Source organism: Oculina patagonica, chromosome 6 (assembly GCF_052425735.1).
Source record: "Oculina patagonica isolate OP01 chromosome 6, crgOcupat, whole genome shotgun sequence".
In the NCBI taxonomy this organism is placed as follows: domain Eukaryota; kingdom Metazoa; phylum Cnidaria; class Anthozoa; order Scleractinia; family Oculinidae; genus Oculina; species Oculina patagonica.
In genome coordinates this window covers 2,852,897-2,876,881 of record NC_135763.1, presented here as the reverse complement: position 1 = coordinate 2,876,881, position 23,985 = coordinate 2,852,897, and the positions used below count along the sequence as shown (strand labels likewise).

General features: G+C 36.3%; 2 protein-coding genes and 1 long non-coding RNA gene across 14 annotated transcripts in view; 1 reads left to right on the top strand and 2 right to left on the bottom strand.

Annotated features, from left to right (window-relative positions):
• LOC144656601 (uncharacterized) overlaps window positions 1–15,958 on the bottom strand; it is a 34,193-nt gene extending 18,235 nt beyond the window's left edge. For 2 of the 9 annotated variants that reach the window (XM_078516829.1, XM_078516835.1), the window contains exon 1: window positions 12,723–12,912. The gene's annotated coding sequence lies outside the window, so the exon portion shown is untranslated. Of the gene's footprint in view, window positions 1–3,092; window positions 3,190–7,449; window positions 7,619–9,874; window positions 9,941–12,722; window positions 12,913–15,866 lie in introns of those variants that run through there. The other 7 variants (XM_078516830.1, XM_078516836.1, XM_078516837.1 and 4 more) reach the window with 6 other exon arrangements.
• Window positions 292–23,985, top strand: part of LOC144656598 (uncharacterized) — a 52,036-nt gene continuing 28,342 nt past the window's right edge. For 2 of the 3 annotated variants that reach the window (XM_078516825.1, XM_078516819.1), the window contains exon 1: window positions 16,173–16,284. The gene's annotated coding sequence lies outside the window, so the exon portion shown is untranslated. Of the gene's footprint in view, window positions 312–16,172; window positions 16,285–23,985 lie in introns of those variants that run through there. The other variant, XM_078516823.1, reaches the window with a different exon arrangement.
• Window positions 18,372–21,541, bottom strand: LOC144656519 (uncharacterized). 2 transcript variants are annotated; one of them, XR_013571316.1, is made up of 3 exons: window positions 20,913–21,541; window positions 20,481–20,607; window positions 18,372–19,228 (listed from the first exon to the last, which is right to left on the bottom strand). It is a non-coding gene; the product is annotated as an uncharacterized LOC144656519 (long non-coding RNA). The 2 variants fall into 2 exon arrangements; XR_013571315.1 differs by lacking the exon at window positions 20,913–21,541 and having other exon boundaries at window positions 20,481–20,905.

Sequence of the window (23,985 nt, the reverse complement as noted above, 5' to 3'; positions counted from 1 at the left end):
TCCGGGAATGCCCAAAACGCCAATATTTTAAGCCATAATGGTCTCGTTTAGGGTTACCAGGAAGAAATATACAAGTATAAACTCCGTTCTTAGTTTTTTGGTATCTTTTAGGGGTCAGAAAGGCTTGAGCCACACCCAGATTGGTCTCTTTTAGGGGTTCTTTTTAAAATTTCCGACGAGCATCCCCGTCCCTTAAATATGGGAGTCCCCCCCGGGGGAGAAGATCGCCTAAAATGATTTTAAATCGCTTTAAATCCATCTTATGAAAACAGAAATATCACTACTGACTCGAATGAAATCCCCGCGGCAAGGTAAGCTATTAAAAATGACCGTATTCACATGGTATCCGAATTGTAGACGTGTTGTAATTGTTACGTTACCGAGAACCATGTGCATTATCGAAATCGTCACGGTGTAACGCAATGCTTCAGGTGTCCTGCGGAACACATGTTCGCAACACTCGACGGGTGACTCGAAAGAATCTCAATTTTTCCTTCCACATGTTATGTTATGATCTGCTGTTGATATTTAGATAAGAAATACATTACCAGTGAAGATAAATATTAAAATAAAACGTAAAAACATGTTCATAATGAGTCATCTGTTCTACCAAAGTGTGTGCAAACATAATCAAAAGGAAACAAAAAGTGGAAAACAAATCTTGTAATTGAACAATGTAGAATTTTGTCTTATTTTTCTTGAACAGATATATCTTAAACACGACGATGTCGCCAACATCAATTTAACATCCATCTGATCTTAAGATAGGTACATAAGTTTTGTTCTGGAAGCAAGCTCACGAACTATAAAAAATCTGGCGTATTTTTACTTTTTGACATCCAGTGTGAATTCACTGAAGTTGCTATGTAAGATCCATGACAAAGTTTTAAATAGGTTACCAAGGTAGCTATCAAACCAAATGAGACAAAATTGCATATCGTTTCCCAAATTTCCAGTAAGGTGGACTGATTGTTATGTGTTTTGATCAACAAACCTATCTCTTTTTTTATTCTTATGTCTAATAAATGTTTTTCATTTGATTCTCGTTTACTTCTAAGCAATACTGCCTGGAGACTTTTTATTAAAGTATGTCCAGATAATTCGCTATAGTCCGGTAACACAATCGACAGATAAATAACACTAGCGGCCAAGCGAGGAACAATAGTATTTCGTTGTCCATGTCAAAACTGAGCGGGAAAACATCGAATTATTTCGGTAAAAAAAAAATTAAAATAGCTTACCTTAATCTAGCTTTACAGATCGGCCAGCGTAATTTCAAACTGAGAGAACAGTTGATATTTTGGACCCGCAGAGTGGCAGAGATACGCCTATCAGACGTCTTGTCTAAAGGACAATGAAGGTCCAAGGGCGTGTTGCGTAAAACTGATATATTTCCCACCTCACTCTGCGCAAATTGATAACTGGGACACAATCGATCAGCTCTCGACGGTCCACGCCAATCGATTACCAATCGATTACCGTACGTTAGTTTAATCGTTAATTTCATTTAGTCTAACATGTTGCTGTTCTTCAACGAGGTATAGGAGAAAGACAGGCTCCTCTGCATGTCCCCAGGTTGAAAATTGTGGTTTTGTATTGTTTTTGAAAATTCCAGACGTTTGGGGACTGCTGTCTATTCATCAGTGGAAAACCACGTGTGTGTTTTTGATTTTCCACTGATGAAGGGTAGCCTCGAAGCATGAGAATTATTCAAAACATTTAGCGCTAGATAACAAAACCATAATTACAGCTCTGTAACAGCTGGCTCCACAAAGCTATTTGAAAATACCATAAAACTGCACTTATTCACTTTGTTGTCTTCCCGCATTTGGTGTATCAAATTAAGTGAATAATTCAGGGTACCACAGAAGTTATACCAGGCCGATTGGTAATGTTGCGGTCAAAAATAAGATCCGCTGGCCGCCACACTAAACCGCTACTTTCGATACAGATAATCGAGCATGAATAAAGGTCGAAAGGCCTATGTAGTTCATTAAAATCGTAGCTGTATGGCGATTCACAATTTGTTCTTTTTAGTATATATGAATAAAGGGCTAAGTGATAAGACACGGATTTAGCTCACCACTTTTGGATGTTTTAATTGCGTCTCGCGATTAGTTAGAATTTATTCCTCATAGTCTAACTGTTTTGGTTAAGTAATATACGCCCGTTTTCCCCTCTGGACACGGAATGCATTCTTTGATACTTATTTTCTTATAAACCTCACATGCTGATAACGAAATTTTCATATCCATTCTGCCGTGATTTGAAATGTTTAATCCAGTTAGCTGCCTTTTGGGACCGTGCTAAATTTTAAATTGTGAATTTGTCCCCTTGTCAGTCAAATCGACAACAGAACAAAAGCATCAACACCCGCATCAACACCAATGATTTTATTCAAACTCAACGAAGAAAGCCGTTACATTGTTTTGAAGGGCACGAGCTCAAGGGAAAAAAAAAAGAAAAAACAGTAAATTGATATCTTTAAAAATTTTGCAAAATAAAAACTAAGTTGTTATCAGACTTGATCGGTTTTTGGAATTGATTCTGACATGGAGTTCAGAACTTCAAGTACCTTTTTTAACTGTAATTCGAGATCGAGCAATCAAGTGTTTTGGTCCATGATAGTATAACTAAGTTTTACTAAAAACAGGTTTTCAACCTTGCGCTAGCTACAGAATGATCAGCGGTAACAGGGTAGGAATCTTTATAAATTTGGCCAAACGTTAAACACAATATGCTTAACGTTTGGCCAAAAAATAAAAATTTCATTTTTGACACACGATTATAAATCTTCTTAATCAGTTCACTGATTAGATTCGTTAAGATCTCTCGTATACTGGAAATATCGGGCGATACATTATTAAAGCTGATACCAGTTTCACGTATTATAACGGTTTATCGGCCGTACCGTTACTTCATTGTTTGCTATCAAGTTCTTGTCAAAACAAGGCATTGTGAAAGTTATAAAATCGATGTGGCTAAAGAAACTACTGCATTTATTACTGCGTTAAAGTTCTATGCTAATCACGGCATTTGAAAGCTAAATTGTGATAATTAGATAAAATGAAAATGGAATAACCACAACTGACCTTTGGCAAAAGAGTCCTTTGGTTCGTATGATTGTCTTAAATCGCCACCTAATGTGAAATCACTCAAGAAAAATGACTTCCCTGTTGATGTTATAACTCATGCTGTCTTGCCTTAGTCGCGTTTTTGCTGGACAATTAATTACTTTGCAAATTATGAATAATTGAAGTGACTTGTGCGGCGTATTATAACCTAAACGCGGTAATAAAGAAATTTTAATATGACCACTAGTAACTATTTCAAACCGCGATGCTCGCCTCCTGTCAGGAGGCGAGCGTTGCTGTTTGAAGCTACCAATAACAGAAAACCACAAACAAGTAAATAAACCCGGTATTTTATCAGTTAGCGAAGTGTAAAACCATATTTGTAAGTATACAATTCATTACTGATGCCGGTCTGACTGATTCATTGTTTGGCTTCCCTAGATATTTGCTTGGTTATTAATAATGGTAATTGGACTGAGTGGAGTCCAATTCGGTCTGTAATCATACGAGTGATTAACAAAATCGGACGACCGCGAAGCGGGAGTCCGATTTGTTTAATCACGAGTATGATTACAGACAGAATTGGATGACACGAAGTCCAGTTACCAATTAATCAAAACTATGACAAAATTTGAGAAACAAATTAAACTAATCTTCGGTTAAATGGTTAAACGCCTTTAAAAATATTGAAAAACATAACAGTTTACTCCACGAAATGCACAACAACAGCGCGCGCAAAATGACGCGTACTGTCCAATTACACAGGCATGACGCGTACACTGTCCTATTACACTGTCCAATTACAAGCATGACGCGTACACTGTCCTATTAGTGCTCAAATCGGGCTGCTGATAACCAATCACGTTCGAGAATTTTGTTATAGTTTTGATTATACGATGTAATTAGTGTTGGCACAGTACCACTAAGTAACGAAATTAGCGTATGTTTAAAAAGCCTGAGCAGATAAGTGCTTGAAGGGCCGCGGTAAAATAACGGTGGAATACTAAAAACTTGGTCAGTGCAATTATTTAATCTAACGTTATCCGGAGAGTCAAGATAGACAATATTCGGTCGACCACAGAATTACTGAGGTTGGGATAAATTAAAAGAGGGTGACGAGACATAAAAAAAAACATTAAATAAAATACCAGTTGTAAGAAAAATGTACATCTATGTCATACTTGAACTTCTATCATTAATTTTGGACGAAGCATCAGTTCTTTTTTCACTTCTGCTTTTATAATTGCCGTTGATCGGCTGTGCTGAAATTTTCTGATCGATTAACACGAGTGAAGATTCTTGCGGATCTTAGGGTACTGTTAACACAAAATCGCTCAAGTCGACCGCAAAAATTAATATGCCACACAAGTGAATAGTACTTTTCGCGCGCGCTGATTAGTTAACTTGGAGGTGATTAGTTAACTTGGAGGTGATTATCAAAGTACTATTCACCTCCGAGCAGCTAAAGAGAACCAAACTGCCTTCGCGTGTCGCTTTGTTTACCGAAATTGATGTTTTCGTCCGCTAGTTATTCAACCTTTGTGGTACATTGTATATACTAAAACAATTATTCACCTCGGTGTTGGTGAATGTGGTGGATATTCACTATTCACTTCCACATCGGTGAATAATTGTTAATTAGTAACAATTATTAATGTTTAAAATCAAACGCGTAGAACTGGATTTCATACACCATTTCATTCGGTACCCGAGTGGCGTATTTTCCGTATGTCACTCTTATGAGATAAGAGTCGTATCGTTCAATGACATCACGATTCCAGCCTCTAACACTTTGCTGAATAAACTTGGTTTCTTATGTCGTTTGTTATTTAAAATATTGGTGGTCGCTAGCAGGTTTGTTTTACCTAGCGGCGAAGAAGTGAATGAGTTTGAGAACGAGAACACGAAAATGAAAACAATTGAAGGTTTTCAAGGAATTTCTCAACACTTGTGACAAGAAAAGAGAAATTTAGGATATTTGTATTTGTCCTATATATCATCATAAATTATTCTGAAAAAGTTATATTTTTCAAAAAAGATTGCCCTTGCTTAAATTTACCGCAGCCGATTATTGACATGTGACATATGACACGATCAAGTGCGAAAGTTGTTCGGTAGCTTAGTAACACGAACGCATGCTCAATGTGAATTTTTCAGGTTTAAAAAAATTTGTTGGAAAAAAGACATAAGTATATACACAACAGAATGGTTACGAGTCAGAGCAGCAATATCGGAATTTTGGTCTCCATATAATAAAGAACATTTCAATTTGGCTCACGGCGAAAGATATGAGTTTTATGTCCTCGAGGCAAAACCAATATCATACGAGTGAAAGTCAGATAGAAAAAAACAATACAGTCCGCAAGTTTCAGTGCAAAATGAAAAGCGTAAAGTTCACTTTTCGCCCGTCAACTGCAAAATACAAAAGTTTGAAGCAGTAAAACGTATGGCCGTGTCACTGGCCACCCAAGCACGGGCACGTGCACAGGCTAAGAAAAAACGAAAATGATTTACCTGCGTTTGTTGAGATTTCGAAGATTTCAGTTGAAAGGACTTGTGCTGTCGCGAAGGCCGTTCCTAAGTTTAAATTTCGAGCACAATAACACTAGGTTTATAACAGAATCGATTAAGTACTTCGGAAAAAATACAGGTCTTCAGGACACAACGACTCCATTTAATCGTTTGACCATTAAGTTCTCCCAGGGAGGTTTGTTTCGGTTTTTATCATTAAATTTCTTTTTTTTAATTAAGCAAAAAAATGATCCAATTTTGGCGACCTCCGCGACGCTGCAATGATCTCTTAAAAGTTGAACATGTTACGGCTAACTTCGCTCTCAGGGTCTAGAAAAAATATCCACCGACGACCATGTGTGGAAGATATACACCGCTCGGTTTTATAATGAACAGTCCCTCGTATACTTTCATACTATCGAGAGGGAGGGGGGGGGGGGGGTACTCGGATTTATAGATGTGACGGTGAGGTACGAATGAAGCTATGTATAGATTGGATACTAAAAAAAAGTCCACCGGGCCAAAACTGGAATAAAAATAACCCCCTTTGGCCAAAATATGTTACACAAGTAAATTCCATGCCTTTCTCATTATGTGCAATTGTTTTTGTTTGCAAATTCAGCCGATATAAGTATGCGCAAATGCATAAACATTACATATACGCTTTATTAAGTCGGTAAAAAAATCTTAAGATATCACACCAACTGTTAAAATCAGAATAACCCCCATCCCCTAGTTTATACTAATTACGGCACGAATGAGCAAACTTCTGTTGGTGGACAGATAGACAGAGATCGTTTTATTAGCTCACCCGATTTATCACCAAATTGAAGACTGAGTTTTACCTAGAATTAAAATGAGTCGAACGCCAAATGTTAGATATATTTTGGAACCACAGGGTCCTTAGTCAGAAAGAAGATATATAATTTGCCCGTTCCTTTTCTAGAAGATACTTAATTGGTGAAAAACGAAGTCAGGTCATCTACGTGCAAAACGACAAACATGCAGTTTAAATAAAACAAAAACGTCAGATAAAATGAGATGCAAAGGATATTTCTTTGCAGCTATCGCTAAAACAATAATTGAAGAAAAAAAATCAGTTGAAACTTTGTCTTGAAATATTGATATGCAAAGTGTAAACCGTCATCTGTTGAAAGCAAGAAAATTAAACTGACCAAAATTGATTAAACAGTTCTCATTTTTAAGTTTCAGTCAGCAGACTTGGTCGTTGTTTGTATAGATAAAAATTACCCATTTTTATCCAGTAAATATTGGTATTCGTAACGACGGTTTATTGTGAAGGATATCAAACGGATCAGATTTATCGTGGTATAATACTTGCGTTAAACGTTTTAGATCGGCACTGATAACCAGAAAACTGACCACAAGGCAAAAACTTCAAACAAAAACTGACAAAAAGCTGGCGCAAAACACTAAATTTTCAATTGAATGAATTTAAAATAGATTGACATTTCATTAAACGGCTAAGACTTTATACGATGTAAGATCTGATACCGAATGAAAAAAAATATTGTCTGATACGGCCTTCGGCTAAATTCACACGCCCTATACTTGACTGCATATGTCGCGTAAAAAGTACAAAAAAAAACATTTTTATTTTAAAAATCCATATCTCTTTCACGACAATGTGTAGTTGAGATTTTGACTTCTTTGTATGTTTAATGCTCGTCAAGTTAAAGAAGGGAAGAAGTAAAAAATCCATAAAGCAATCAGGCTGTGCTGTGCGTTAACACATAAAAAGCTATTAAAATAATGACCTCCAGCTTACAGACGTAAAGCCGCCCGACTCAATGTTATATATGAAAAAGGTTTAATTTTTAAACCTCACCGACATTGCACCCACCTTCGATCTGCGTTGTTATTAAGTGTCCCACAAATGAGGTTTCGTTGACTGATAAAATTTTGGTGTGTCGTTTTATCCTTATCGCCAGTTAGGCTAATCAAGTCGAAGTATTTCCTTCGTTTGTCTTGTAACAGCGTGCTAAATGCGTTTCACGACCCATCCAACCATTCTGCAGGTGTACACCTCTCAATGCTCAAAACAAAGATGTACATTTCCTCACGCAAAAGGCCACCCATTGGCCAGCCAATCAGCGTTAAGCTTTCACAAACACAGCTGCACAAAACGTCCGGTCCATTCAATCTGTCTTTACACAGTTCGACAGTTCTGAGCGCCATTTTAAACATTTTTTGACACATTATCGCCGTTTTAAGCGATTTTCTCGCTTTATGAGATGGTCGACTAATAATGGAGATTGTCAAGGGCTTTATCTGCCTCTCCATCCACAGTTTTATCAGGCCTCGCCGAGATTTTATCCTGCACTTATTTTCCCAGTGTTTGCTATTTTTACCCACCAATTATTTTTCGTATTTGTTTTCAACATTACAGTTCAGTTTGTTAAATTAGGAAAAATTTAATAAAGCGCGAGATTTCTTTCAGTTTGCTAATATTCTAAAACAATTTCCTAAAAACAAATTTCCTGCAAAGAAACACTAAACAATTGCGCAAATCTTTTTCGCAAATCCGTACCCTGCTAAGCCCAAACAAGGATATAATTAATAAACTGCATTTAGTGGTTAACGTCCAAGGAGGATTACTGAGGAAAATAGTACTAAGAAAAGTAGGGAATCGACACTTACCGGTAATACGATAATTTAATGTCAACAGCAACTTAACAGTATTGTAAAGCAACAATGGATATTGTTTTATTTTTTCGATTTTAAACCATGCATCATAAGTTGAATTCATATCAGGTCAATTCAGATTAAGAACTAGAATTGCTTTTACTGCTAAAAATTGCCACTTCACGTAAATCATGTTTCCTTCTCACGCTATTCCTTTCTAATTACTGCGTGCTTCTTGCGATAATTTTATTTGCACTTATCAACTTACAGCACAGATGTATGTAAATATAATTTCAATGTGTATTGTACGCTTATATAAAAACAAATTAGCTCCGTTCCTTTTATGCATCATGTTCTGAGTGATCTTGGATCACAAATCCTGATTCGGATCCTCCCAAAGAAAAGTAACCTTAGCTTTTCATTTTGTGTGATCATGTAAATTGAGGTTAATGATTGGTTTAAAATAAAAGTAACGTAAAAGCTCTCCCCGCTATAATTATCTCCAGTCTAGAAGTTCAATTTTTGATTACGCACCCGTCTCTGTTAAGAACCTCTTCTCCCCTCCCTGGAAGGTAAATCATGGCAATTTATAGCAAGAAAACAAGGCAACTTGTTGCTATTTCGTTACAATATGTTACCACACAGCAGTCGAACATTAAAAAGCCCGCTTCACTTCTTTAATGTGTTCTCTAGCTAATATATGATTTAAGATATAAGCTCTCCCCCCCCCCCATCTCTACTAATACCCCCTTTCTATGAAGTTCCCCCCTCCAGAAAAAAGTTCTTATAGAAATAAAGAGCCCTTAGGACTTGTAAGTCCCCGGGGGCTTAATTTACGGTAAACCGACCTAAACCTCAACATGTTACCCAAATAACATGTGATACCGCTCATACTGACAGACTGAATCGTAGCGCTATATTAAATTACTTTATAACGTTTCTGGGTAGGCTCGCATCAGTTTCGAGCAGGATACGCCATTTTTGCGGCAGTGAGCACAATTTTGATAGAATAAGGAATTTTCAGTTAGAATAAGTAACTGTAATCAACAGTGATGGTAACAAAATGCCAAATAATAATAAACACGACTAGTTTAAAACAATTGAACAAAAAAAAATCAGTTGAAACGTTGTTCTGAACTGATTGATATGCAGAGTGTAAACTGTCATCTGTCGACTTGAACTCACCAAAATTGATTAAACAGTTCTCAATTTTAAGTTTTCGTCAGCAGACTTGGCCATTGTTGTTCGTGTAGGAAAAAAATACACTACTCTTTTTATCCAGCTTAAATATTGGTATTCGACGGGTTTTTTTGTGAAAGATATCAAATTTATCAGAGATATTGCCGTACAAATCTAAACGTTTGTCTGTTTTAAACGTTTTTTTTTTTTTAAATAGCTAGTAACATTGCTGTGTAGCTTCTGTTATTTACATTTCTTTTATCTTACTGAGCTCCGGCCATGAGGCAAAGAAGTAACTTGGTGAAATATAAATTTTAAACGTCAACAGTGATACTCCGGGGATTATGAAAACAATTTTAAGGAATAGATACATAATTTTTTAAACAGCTTTCGCAGTATTTAACAGAAGATCGCAAAACTAAATTAATTGTTAATTGAATCTATTTTCAAAATTTATTACTGACCTGTAATTTTCAAGCCTTTTGACCGTGCAGTGTAGCGAATATGCACGTCTCTTGTAATGTAATGTACTGTTCTACACTCCAGTGAATGTTTCATGAAAAGTCCTTGGATCAAACTTTATGAAATAGACTTTTGCGGCATATGATAAAAATCATTTCATAAATAAGACATTATTTCAAATAAAAGAAAGAAAAACTGCATGCTTGATTAGTTACTTGCAAATTCAGAGTATCTCGGGCAATGCATAACCTTTTACGGTCCATCGCATTCTTTCTATATGGAAAGGCATTCAACGTCGCTTCAATTGTTACTCTCTTTTTGCAATTGCGTCAGGTTACGTAGTAGAACAGCAGTAAAACAGAATGTGTTTGAAATATTTCATTTAAACACCTGTTTGTATCATTTAAAATTAGTTTTAAACCACACTCAATTTCGATAAACGAACAAAAATGTTATAGATGCCGAGTTTTAGATACGAGTTGTAACTTCACCGCACAATACTTGGTAAATGTCAACCCCTAGAAATTATGTATTTATCGTGTAGATTTCAAAAAGCAATTTGAAGTTGCCACATTTTAAATAATAGAATGTTGTTTTAAGTAATTATTATTGTTTTACATTTAGAAGCAATATTTTGTATCCTTACCAGAATCAAAAAACATTATAACTTCCGTAATATTAAACAAATATAACATGAGAGGAAAATTGGTTGCTTTTGGTCAGAATTTAAATATTTTATGATAACAAAATCTTCAGTTTCAAGGTTAAACATACCATTTCCATCGACTTTTGAAGATGTAAATAAATTATACTAAGGTGAACATTTATTGTGATTGTTATAGAAATTGTAACAATTATAATTGGTCTCTCTTTGGAATTGAGAAGTTAACAAAAGCAGTGTAAATGTCCTTTTAGGAAAAATATAAGCAAACCAGTTATTATATCAAAGGAACCGCCAACATTATGCACACTTTTGATCTTTGATGAGTGCTTTTAAAAATGTTTATTTTATTAAGCAGAAAATAATGTTCCTTAAACAAATACTATGTACCGTTTTAAGGGTAATAAGAAAGAAATAAGAAATACAATGACAAAATCAGATTGTGGTTTACGCAATCCGTTTCAATCCCCCTTTTTAAACGGCTCCTTGTATCTCCATTTTGTTTATTTTTCCTTTTGTAAGCTAATTCAGTTAAGAGTTATTTCACGAGCCCGACTCGGATATGAAAAGACACACAGCCAGCGAGCTGCTCTGCGCTGAGTTAGCTACATAATCAATCAATCAACAACTTTATTAATATGTCAAAGGAATTCTAGCCCAGAGTGAAACACTCTCTACTAATAGGGGACACATAGAATAAATAAAAATAATAATAATAAAAAGACTTAAAATTGATATTTACAATAAAAACAGACTAAAATTTAACTACGCTATTTACAAATTCTTTCATTTCCGGCAAGCATAATTGTTTGATAATATATACGAACCCACAGGAAAAGAAGTTTATTTTCTAAATGATATTTTAAAAGTGTGAAGTAGCAGAACGCCATTCTGAATGAACGAAATCGAAGGAGCTTTCCAGGCAAATACATAACTGATTGCAGTGGTAAGTCTTTTTTAAGACTTGATTTTTTAACACAAAACAGGCTTATATTATTAGCAAATTGCAGATAAAAGATAAGCTTATCATACCGACACTTAATTGGTAGAAGAAATTTTGCTCGAATTCCTTAGTGTGGAAGTCAATTACTGCTTAATCTTTCCGAGCATTGCTTCGCGAGGCGCCGAACATTGTTAGTTAGTAAATCCCCTGTACACTACAAAGTTAACAGCGAATGGCTAGTTTCCATTCTCAGTTTGCAGAGAAACCTTTTTTTGGCAGGGCGAATTTTCTAGACAAAAGTTTGTTTCTTTAAATATTATTTAATAATCTAACACATCTTGGATTTTGAAACTAATGAAAAATTGACTTTGTATTCCCCAACTGACGGCTATAATGAAAATAAACTAGGATTCAGTTTACGCTTCCATGTGACTGCTGTCGATAGATTATGATATAAGTACAGTTCCAAGAAATAAAACAAATTCCCAAGTTTTTTTAATGAAATTTTCCCCATATACACATTTAGTAACGTTGATATCAAAATGAGCGATATCTTACAAACTTCGTAAGGCATTTTTAGGATTGAAATAAGGTAGACAGCTAAACAGATTGCTCTAAAAAGGCAGAAAAATACATTGTCGATAATGTGAATGAGTATATTTTAGACATATTTACTTTTTGTACGCATGACATTGTGCGTGGTAGCCTCTTAAAAGTGCTTAAAAGATAGCATGTTTATATTTGGTATTCACTTGGAGGTTTGCCGGGCCGAAACCTGTACGCATGCTACGTTTTAAGCGTACGGACGCTCGCCATAATGCGTAAAACTCATTAACTCGACACTTTTTAATAAGCCCGCTTGAAAATTCCGCTAGATGTTATAAAAACAAATTCGCAAGCATTTATTATCTGCTTCAGCCAGTCAAAATTCAAATCGATATTTACAGCGAATTATATACTTCCGACATTTGGTCGCATTTCATCACTGAATGTTATTGGAATACATTATTCGAACAATCGATATTACCGTTAATTTTTTTTCTCTGGCAAGCTAGAGACCTTCATTTTATAGCCTTCGCCCTTAAATTTCTCTATATATCAAATTAATACAAGTAGCTTTTCTTTTGCCATGTTTGCAGTGAAAATTTCGGAAATTTGCTAATAAATCGTGGCAATATTCCTTCCTAATTTTAAACGTAATTTAAAAGTGATGTTAACAATATGTAAATAAAAAAATAATTCATACGTCACAACAGTAGTCGTGTTTTCACTTTTCGCCATTGCCATGTTGCATTCGCTTCTCCCATCCTCAATCTTGCTCCCGTTTACTGACCTCGCGGGCTTTAGGTTGATAATATGAACGTTTAAGACTCATCCATGCTATTGTCGTATTTCCAATATAACATTGAGTGACGGGTTGCGCGTCTTCAGTTGAAGCGAAGCGCGGCAGGTGAATTGGGCAATTAACATAACAATTTAAGCGAGGGTTTAATCAGAACAGACTTTTCATATCCTGGAGCGCAGATTGTGTTAGCGCCATGAAACAAATGCTACTGTTTGCGTACGGTATTTAATGATTTTCTGTACTTTTTTTTAAGACAAGCTGCCAAGGTCGGTGTCAAATTTATCCATCACAAAAAAGAAGTTGGCGTTTCACGCAACAGCATGTGAAAACTTCGCTAGTATGAGATGAGGTTTCTAAAAACTTCGAGGGGAATAGTTGTGCAAATCATTCTAGTAGCTTCGTTTGAAGATAACTAAGGACGGGCAAACTTTATTATTTCTTTCCATTGTTTCGTTGTTTTCCCTATATCGCGGTACAGTGTAGCAGTATCGGCAATTTTGTTGAAAACCACCCCGTTAATTCATCAAATTGTCGCAATGTTTGACAAATTTTGAAGCATTGGATTTCGCCAAATGCATGAAATATTAATAAATCTTGGTCCTCAGGAAATACATCAGTATCATATTTTTTGTTATGCAATGTCGGTTTAGAATTCCCCAGTGCTTCTCATGCGTATTAGATTGGATGATGACCTTGTAGTTTGTAGTTTGACCTTTGTGTTCGTAGTTTGTGCCCACCAACCAAATGTGCGGCTTTTTTAGCTTCCTAGCTTCTAGGTGGCTTTCAAAACAAAATCGTGTTTTTCTTCGTGTTTACAGAGTCCCTCCACGTGCTAAAAAGCTGCCTTATTTAGTGCTAATGAGAGGAACGCTGGATGCACGTGGAAGAACAATAACCTTACACCAATCAAACTCAGTTACAAGAAATAGACAGAGCTGACATTATAGGCTTGACGTCACTTGTGCTGTGGGCAAGCTAAGCTGGTGGTTTTGACCTTGGGTTCCGGGCGCCAAAATGGCCAAAGAATAATAATTCTTCTGTTGATTAACGCTATTTACGCGCCTTAGAGCAGTTTTTGATTGAGTGCCGTTAAATCAAAACCGAAGTAATCGCTGTGGCCACATAGGACACAGACGACCCCAGGGAACCAATCAAAACTCGAAGCAAATGCATGTAAACAGCGCGAAGCGCGGGAAAACGCGTGCAAGTGAATCACGATTGGTTTTGGTTTTACTTCTGATTGGTCGAGAAAGTGGCGCGAGTATTTTAAACAAATCGCTAAGCATAGTAATGCAAAATCACAGAAAAAGCGAATCACTTTCTACACTCAAGTAAAAGTCGCTCTCAATTAAAGCTGGCGAATGGATATAATTGTTCAAATAAAGGCATTGACACGAATGGCCGGTCATTCCTCGTGAAAAAAAATCAACGCGAACAGCGCAAACAAATACGTTTTTGTGATGAAAACACTTGTTTTATCATATACGAACCCAGTCGCAAATGAACTTGGAGTGAAAAGTAGGGGAAGGAGGAAAGGGGGGTAGCGCCCCTCCCCTCCTCACCACTCTTCCTTACCTTCTAGTCTTTGCACACACAAACTTACACACCCCTACTTGCTCCAGCTCCCCTCGTTTGCTCTTCAGAAAACGTCTAAGAGTAGCTTTTCTTTAATCTGGTTTATGTGTTTTATATTTTGACTGAAAAAGTCTTTCTGTTCTTAGTTATAGAGGAATCTATACTTTTCGCCATCCAGCAAGTGATTTTATTACTTTTATAAACCATTCTTATATATGTAAAGCCAGTGAAGCTCAGTTATGTAATGTTTCACCGCATTCAGTTATTTAATATGTCTTTATTTTACCAGTTGGTCAATATGAATGAAATCATGAGAGATTCAAGGGCAACTGTGCGTTTGTCATTATTCTTGCTGATCAACGAGGTGGGGTTGTGTCTGAATTGGAAGAGAGGGTTTGACTTGAGTGTCGAAAGTCAAGTCAAGTATGTCGTCAAGTAGGTCTAAAGTCAAGACAAGTAATTTGTATTTGCTTTGGTTTTGCATTACTACGCTTAGTGATTGGTTTAAAACACTCGCGCCACTAAACCACTCGTGATTCACTCGCACGTGTTTTCCCGCGCTTCGCGCTGGCTACATGTATATTTACTTCGAGTTTTGACTGGTTGGCTAGACTGCCTGAGTCTTTTGTGATTAGCAGGGTGATACGTTTTGTTTTGTTTTTATAACACTCAATTGAAAATTGCTCCACTAGAATGATAATGAGTGATTATTAATAATATCTTAAAACCGCGGACACAACTACGTGAAACGGTGTCATTTCAAATGATTAAAATCCTGTCGGTAAAATTTGTAGCCATTCCTTAAATAGGAAATTTGCTCATTTAGTTACATTTCTATTAGTAAATCATCAATTTGAACTTTTTCTTCATCTGGAGCTTAAAAACCAGCAAATGCGTAATAGGAAGCCTTTCCAATTTCCACTGAATTGTATGCTCAAGTTTCCTTTTAGTTTTGATTACGCTCCTTCTTTAGTCAGTCTACACAAAAGAAAACATGTTAAGTTGATAAACTGTTGTTTGCGGCTTCTACTTTCGGTGTCACGAGATAAATCAGCATTTCTAAACCTGAACGAACTTTCATTTAAGATTTCATTTTTAACCGCTGCTTTCCATGAACACATGAAACACTTCATAAAATTTCATAATTGTCATAATTTTCATGAAAATTTCATAATTTTCAATGGTTAAGACGCCTTTTGCGCAATGTCGTTGGCAGATCAGGGTAACTATTAACTCATTCATTCGTAGTCAAGACATATTAACTGTCATGAGAACATACTTTTCTTTAAGGTTCTGTCATTTTTATCCAGTGCTTTCCATGGAAACCTAAAAATTTCATAGGTTTCAATTGATAAGACGGCTTGTACCGAAATGTTTTGGCAGAGCAAAGTAATTATTAACTCATTTATTTGTAGTGAAGAAATATTCACTTGGTCTACATTAATAAAGCAGAAGTTTATAAGAACCTACCTTCTGGAAGGGTTTGTATTGCCTAGCCAAGGTGAAATGTAGTTTCAGATATCGATCTAGTGACCTTCCTTGTGGCGATGATATGGCCAATGTATATGAATATTGATAGCAATTCAAGGGGCCGAAGAGACTATATAGATAATGATTTTATACTGATTTCAAAATATGTCTACGGACAGTAATTTTACTAAAGGCCTGCTGTTTATGACACGCTTATTATTTTACTCTTCGCCGCTAAAGGAGACGCCGACGCCGTTTTCAGCAGGTGTAGCGTTTGACCGATTACGCCAAAGCTTCCGGCAAAACAGTTTTAATATCTCAGGACAAAGTGGATTTCAAACCAAGTCAAGAGACCTCAGGTTCATTGCAAAGTGCACATCTCGGAAAATTCTTCACTACTTCATATGTGATTTTGAAGGTAAGTTAATTTACCTTAAGCTAAGTATAAAAATTTAACACACCTATTTCACTGATGAGCTTATTTTGGGTTTCTTGTATTCTTCGGAATTCTTAATTACAGTCATGATAATATCATAATATGGTTTCAGTGTTAAAGTTATTCAAAACTGTTTCACTGCCTGCATTTGCTAGTAGAAAAACATTGGTAAATAAAGAAAAAAGAGGTTTATGCAGTTTTTGACAAGAAAACGAAGGAAAAAAACTTTGCAATATGCTAGGAATTTAACTATAAATCGTCAATTTGTCGATTATTTTTGGCAACCAACTGATCTGTGACGAAAACAGGGCGGTCGTCTCAAACACAAAATAAACGTCGGATACTGTTTTTTTTTTCTTATTTCCGAACGTTCTGGATTTATTTCTGTGAAGAAAGATGAATATTTCCTGTGGGGTGAAAAAAAAATGTAAATTAAAATAATGGGGCTTTTACTTCAGATAATAATGGACTGCCCTGCAAAGTTTTTAATTTGCCTTGCGGAAACTTCAGACGGATCAAATATTTGTGTCATTAAAGAATGTCTATCAAACATATTTACGAAAATGGTGAAAATGCAGGAAAACGAACTTTTGATGCACATAAGGCGCATCACACTTTAGTTCTAATTCGAATTAGCCGTAGTTGACTTCTGGGAGTATCACTAAAGTAAAGGTTTTATTATTAAATATTGTTCGAATCTAGTATAATATATAGATTTAGGCAAGCCTAAAAGCGGAGCTCCCCAGTTAATTATTTTGCACTTTATTGAAACCTGAATTCAAGCCATTGTACAATTTTAAGGCTAAGAATATAATATTCGTTTTTTTTTGTTTTTTTTTATAAATATTAATATTGTTACTTACTTTTTTTTTACCGTGTCCCGGGGGGGGGGGAAAGAGGTACTACCTAAAATTTACTAAAGGGGTGTGCCACTGAGTCGCTGAGACTCTGGACCTGTTCCAGAGAAAAACGGCTCAATTTGCGACCCTGTTCCAGACAAACAGTGCAAAATAGGTACCCTGTTCCAGACAATATCCACAATGAAAAATATATGAAGATAGATATAAAAACACTAGCGTACATCACAAAGCGCTCACTTGACTTTGTCTGTGGCTTGGAGAAAAACCAATGAGAGGAGCGGAGTTTCATAGCTAAACTTGATAGTGTTCCACAGTCAAAAGGGTGATTTGTATACCCTGTTTCAGAGTCAGAGAGGCAAAAGGCACACCCTGTTGAGCAGCACATACCCGTATAGCCCTTATATGGGAGTACCGTATACAGCAACACCAAATAAGCCGAGAACAAACAAAATCAATCAAAACGTTTTAATTCCACCGACAGCATTATGATCCAGAAGTCTGGATGGGAAATTATGCTGCAAAACGGGTAATTATGTAACCTTCGTGTAGATAAGGAGGGGGTAGTAGGGCTGCATGTTGGGGTAGATAGGCATATCACGTGGTAAATTAGCAAATCACTTAACATTTAGAGTATAAAGGAAATAATATACATCTAAATTAAGAATATGGTTAATTTTCTTTTTTTCATTCATTCGTTTTTATTTTCACTATTTGCCTATATTTTAATTTTGAATGGAAATGGCAGAGGTCATACATGTAGCAAAGGGTTTACAGCATATTGCCATAGGCTAATGCCAAGCAAACCGGAGTGAAAGCTAACCACAAGCAAACTAGAGTAAAAGCTAATCCCAAGCACACCGGATGAATTAAGCTAACTGCAAGCAAACAGGGGTGAACCTAACTACAAGCAAACCGGAGTGAAACTAACTGGAAGCAAAGAAGGGACATTCTGTAACCCCATCCCACCCCCCGCCCCAAAAAAAAAGGATGATAGCACCTTTTTTACTTTTACATGTCTTTTTGAGTCCCCTTCCTCTTAAGGGGTTTCACTTCACTTACGGAAATAAAAAAAAAAAAATTCTGGGAAGATAGAATATTGTTTGTGAGTCTCAAACTCAGTTTTGTTCTTTGATTACGCAGAAAAAATAGAATCATGTTTGCTTGTGTATAAAACTATGCAAGAAAAAAATATAGCATCAATACTTTAACTGCTCTTTTAAAAATTTGTATGCTTTATTGTACACATTTTTGTGGAGTCATGTTGCCCATTCGTCATGGAGTTCACAAAGTAAGCAAATGAGTCACAATTTGGTTGCTTCATGGTACCTAATGGATACTGCAAATTTTATCTGGCTTTAGAATATTTCACTAATTTTAACATTATAGCTGTTCTTATAAATTGTACACAGCATACAACACATAAGAATGAAATTGGTATTGCATATTGCTTGCAATCACGATTTTAACGTCTATACTTTAGAATTACAGTACCACCAGTTTCAGCATTACCAATCCAAATTCAAATTATTACATTGCTTTTTAACTCCACTACCTCCCCCAAGATCAACCAAAGATCTTATGATATACAGTAATTAGACAACTACATGTAAGTCCTGTGTAGTCGAGGGCTCAAAATATTTGGACACTTACAGGTCATGTTAACCGGCCAAAGAGATTTTAGCTTGGTCACATGTGGTTTCTTACCAGCCAAAACATTGAAAATAGAAATTTTAAACTCCCATTCATTTCTGCTGTTACTGTTTTGGCTGCATATTCTTAAAAAGATCACTTCATAATGCCCTTGTTACATCTAAAAAGATGTGAAAGAGACAGGTCAATCAAGAAGTTGTTTTCTGAAGTACACTGTAAATACGTTAACATTTAAAATATAAACTTTGCTCATTTGCAGCTTTTCTTGATTTCAATTTACATGTAATTTACTAGTCTCTTGAAAATGGCATCATGAAGACACCCAAACATCAAGCTGGATAATCTTAATCCTTCCTGTTTTCTTTTGATGTCCTTGTCCACATTCTGTTTTTGTGTCTCTGAAACTCATGTTAACCCTGAAAAAAGTCAAATGCCACAGATTAAATTAAAATTGATTAATTGGCATGAATATCAATAATTTATAAAACAAAACACTTAACGCAAGCTTGTATAAAGTGAAGCAAAACTACTGGATGCGAAAGGATACCTTATATATTTAACAGAGATGTATCAGCACAGACTATTTTTTTTTACTGATAACTGCGAAGTCAACTACAGAAAAAAACCCCGGTAACTCGAACTCGGATAACTCGAACAACCTTGCTAACTCGAACTCACTTCCATTTCCCTTGGATTTGACCCCACTTTTCAGTCATTTTTACTCGGTTAACTCGAACTCGGATAACTCGAAAACCACGCTAACTCGAACTAAATTTTGTTTCCCTTGAACAAAATTTGGGTCAAACTTTTTACCCTGATAACTCGAATTCCGGAACTTGCAACTCGCAACGGTTGCCCATTGATTATAGCAATGAACAGATCATGTATTTGACAGTCATTTTCCACTCTTAACAAAAGAATGTGTGGTCGCTTTAGAGTTTCTGGCAAGATAAGTTCAATTTGCACAGTACTGTATACTGAAGTGCTTAAAAATCAGTAAACTATCAATTATTAACTTGGCAAATAAAATATTCAATCAACCCCGCTAACTCGAAAAACCCCGCTAACTCGAACTCATTTTCGTTTCCCTTCAGAGTTCGAGTTAGCAGGGTTCTACTGTAAATATTTTAATAAACTCAAAGCACCACTGCAAACCCTTACACTCCCTCTTAATTAAAAGGTTTGGCCTTTAAATACTCCCCCTCCCCTCTACCCCTATATATACATGTACATGCATAGGAAAAACATTGCCACATCTTAAAAGCTTTTCTCTTAACAGTAATACTAAGATTTTTAAAGATACACATTTAATTAATGATAAGTTTGCATGCACAGCTGCATACAGTGTCTAAAATGGCATGAATTTACTCACAAAGATTCCAGTTTTCCAGTAGTCATTAACCTTTGTTGTGTGCATTTTCCAAATTCCACAACAAGATTGTGATTTTTTTTATGACAAATATAACATTTACTGTTGACATTCTGAATGAAACCAGCAAAACAGACCTCAAAATCTCAAAATTGGTGACATTGTTATGTAATCCACATGAACGCTCAATAGTGAACAGAACTACATGACAAGTGGATTATTTAATATATTTGGGAACGAAAGAGCTAAGTAATGAAGCTGAAGTTTATTTACTCTGACTAAATGAACAGTAATTTTACCTCCATCATGAATATCAATAAACTGCATACACTGAATCGATCTATTTCACTCGAAACGAAACGAAATTCCAGGTGCTTCGTGCAAACTGACATCACTTTCATTCTCATCTCAGCTGCTCTTCCAGCACTGTAAAACAAAATAATCATATCACAAGCATTTAAAAATCGTAAGCTTTATTTTCTTCGAGATGTGTTGAAGTAATATTCTTTGTGAATTCGTTACTCGAAGGCCCAACAATTATTTGTTTACATAATCAAATGCTCCTATTTGATCAGTAAAACCTGGTAAAACTGAATTTTAACGAATAGTATTTTTCAACATTGTTCATGTCACAAGCAAATGCTTAGTGGCGAAAGCAAGTAAAATGTGCCGTAAATATAAGCTTACAGCTTTGCGTATAAATGACGGAAACACTGCAGTTTTGTACTCACCTTCACCAGTTGGCCGCAGTAGGTACACTCGTCTGCTCGTTTTATCTCCGTTCCCTTGTTTTCCGCTATTTCTTTGCCTGTTTTCTCGGCACCTCTCTTGCTATTTTAGTCGCTTTTCTTCGCTACTTTGCTACCAGGTTCGACAGGCGCTTTGCTATACTTTTTCGCCTGCTTTCTGTCCGGGTTTTCTGGATCTCTCGCGATCTCTTTCCCGTCGCAAATCGCTTAAACCCTGTTTCCTCGAAGTTAAGTTTACCCTGCTCTCGTTTGTAGTCATCGGCATAACAAGGAGCCAAAATAAATATGTTTGTCTCAAGTTCTAACTTTCAGACTAGCTGAATAGGATTTAAAAATACGTAGTAATTTTGAAAATTTCTTTGCCAAGAGACCTCACACTGCAAAATTATTTCGCGCCAGTACTGCGCGAGTTGTCAAGACCTTTCAAGATCCCGGATGTGCGCAACACCGTACGCCGTACGCGCCCGCGAGGCATGCCGCTAGCCATGATGACCATGAAAACTCGGATGCATAGGTTACCTATTTTATTTCATGTGTTTTTTTTTTCATGTGTTTTTTTTTTATGGGTATGGTGCTCCGCTCTGCGGCCCTTACGGGCCGCTAAGGAGCTCCGCTATTACTACGTATAAGCCGTTTCATAAAGAAGTATATTAATTAAAGCTCTCAGTCTAATGTGTTACCAGAATAGATAAGTGATATGATCTGAGACAAACATTTACAGATATCGGAAACACAGTCAATGCCCACTAATTGGGACGGTAGGGGCCTTTAAAAGTGGGCGAGTGATTTCAAAGATTAAGATCAAGATTACTATCTGTTTTTGTACGACGGGAAGTCCAATTACTATTGAATCGTATCAACAACAAATTTCGAGGTAAGAAAGTCTTTGATTAAAATTGTCCTCTCTTGAGTGTAAAAGTGAATGGTACATTCCACACGTTCTACAACCTCATGCAAACGGCGGGGGAAAACCCAATCAAGCGCACGTTATTGACGCGCTAATGGCGTAGAAGTCAAAATAACAGATATCCAATACCACAGAGCTGTAATTGGACACCCACGTATCGCGCGCTTATTAGGCGCGGAAAACCATTCAGAATCGAGAATTTTGTTATAGATACGATTAAGCATTCGTCTGTAATTAAAACTCAAGACGCGCTTCCGAAGAGAATTAATGGTTTTGTAAACTGAACACCAGATTAAAATCTCCAGTTTCATTTATTAACGGTTAATGGATGAAACAGGAGACGTTAATCTGAATCCAATTTCCAGCGCACTTTAAAGCTCTTTATTCTACAGCTATAGACAGTATAGATCGTGTGAGGGTCTAGCTCAGCTTTTTAAATTGTTTAGTTGCACAATTGAATTCTATGCCCTCGGCATTGTATGAATAGAAACGAAGTGACATTAACTGAACCTGAGAATGTACCTGAAATTGTTGTGCTTAGTTTCGGCCCACAGTTAGAGCATTTTTACAAAAGTTCTGTCTGATTTAATAGTCCTAAAATAAAGTGGCAAAAACTCAATAATAAAAAACGACTAAGGGAAATCGGGAAATAATTGCGATTTATCTAGGAATCAAAACTGTGAAGAAGACTTTAAGAAAAAATATAGAAGCTGAGCTCTAAAAAAATCGAGGTCTTCAGTGTTGGTCTTCCGTGCATCAGAGAGTTTCTGTTTTAAAACGTTTCCAACACATAGAACGCAAGGATGCAAATAAAACAAATACAGTAAACACCCGCGTGTAAGAACCTACAGTTTTCTACGTTTGGCAAAATAGGTTCTTGTAATTTCTAAGGAGGAGCCATAGTTTTTGATTGTACGAGAAGAAAAAAAATGGGTTTGGTCCTTCATTATACAGCATTTATTCATAACTGTATTGCTTCAAGCCTCGTGCAAGGTCCAAAGAAGACAATTACAGTCTATGTGAATCTGTCTTTTCTTTATTTGTAAATACAGTTTGGGATGTTCTGTTAAAAATGTTCATAAAAATTTTCTATAACCCACATATAAGAACCTGCTGAAATTTGCTTGGCTAAACAGGTTCTTATATTTTGGGGTATTAAAATGGCAAATTTCTGCCAGCAGGTTCTTAAACCACAAGGTTCTTACACGCGGGTGTTTACTGTATCTGATAGATATAAGTATCCAAATGGCTAGTAAAAACGCATTTTCTCCACCTTAGAGATGCTTTACACTAATCTCACTTAAAATGACTGCAGCTGAGAGAAATACAGAATCTTTAATAAAATGTATTCTACTGAAGACTCCATACCAGGAAAACGGTAGAGGTTACCGTTTTTGACTGCTCCCGTTTTTAATGAAACACCTGCAAAAGCGTAGTTTGTCTCTCATCGGTCTACTAAAGGGTTTATAGGTGCGGTGGCATAATTTCTTGTTACCGGTCATAGCCATGTTTAACAGCTACTAACTGAGTAATATCTGCCGATATCTGTCAAGTTCCAAATGTAATATGAAAAATGTCTTTCTCAGCCTTAATAAAGGGGGTGTATAGGGGTACACAAATCAATCGATTTGTGCTATTTTTTGTCCCATGCGTCGATCCGCAACTGTGTTCGTTCAAATGGGGATCCGCACTACTTGAAAACTTTCTGTGGAATAGTTTCACTTCAACGGACTGTAGATGTTTGTTTACTGACGCCGATTTTTCAAGACGTTTCCTATCATTGCTTGCAATGTTACAACAATGCTGTCAAACCTCTATTAAGCAGTCATCCACTGAACTAGGGCTTTCCACAAGTTGCTCGGCAACTTTTTGGCAACTTTTCATGATTCGAGCAACTTTTTCCCCTTCGAGCAACTTTTTTCCTTTTGAGCAACTTGTTGCAATTTGAGAAATTTCCAGACCGAAGATCACCGAAGATTAACCGAGTGTTGTTCAAAGTCAATACGAACGTTTCCGAAGATTAACGAAGTTTGCCGAAGACTTTCGAGGAACATCTGAAGACGTTTAAACTTTCGGCTCATTCTGCATTCAAACATTACAAACTCGTCAGCAAACATGACGTCATCGATATCTTCACGATTTTTCTCA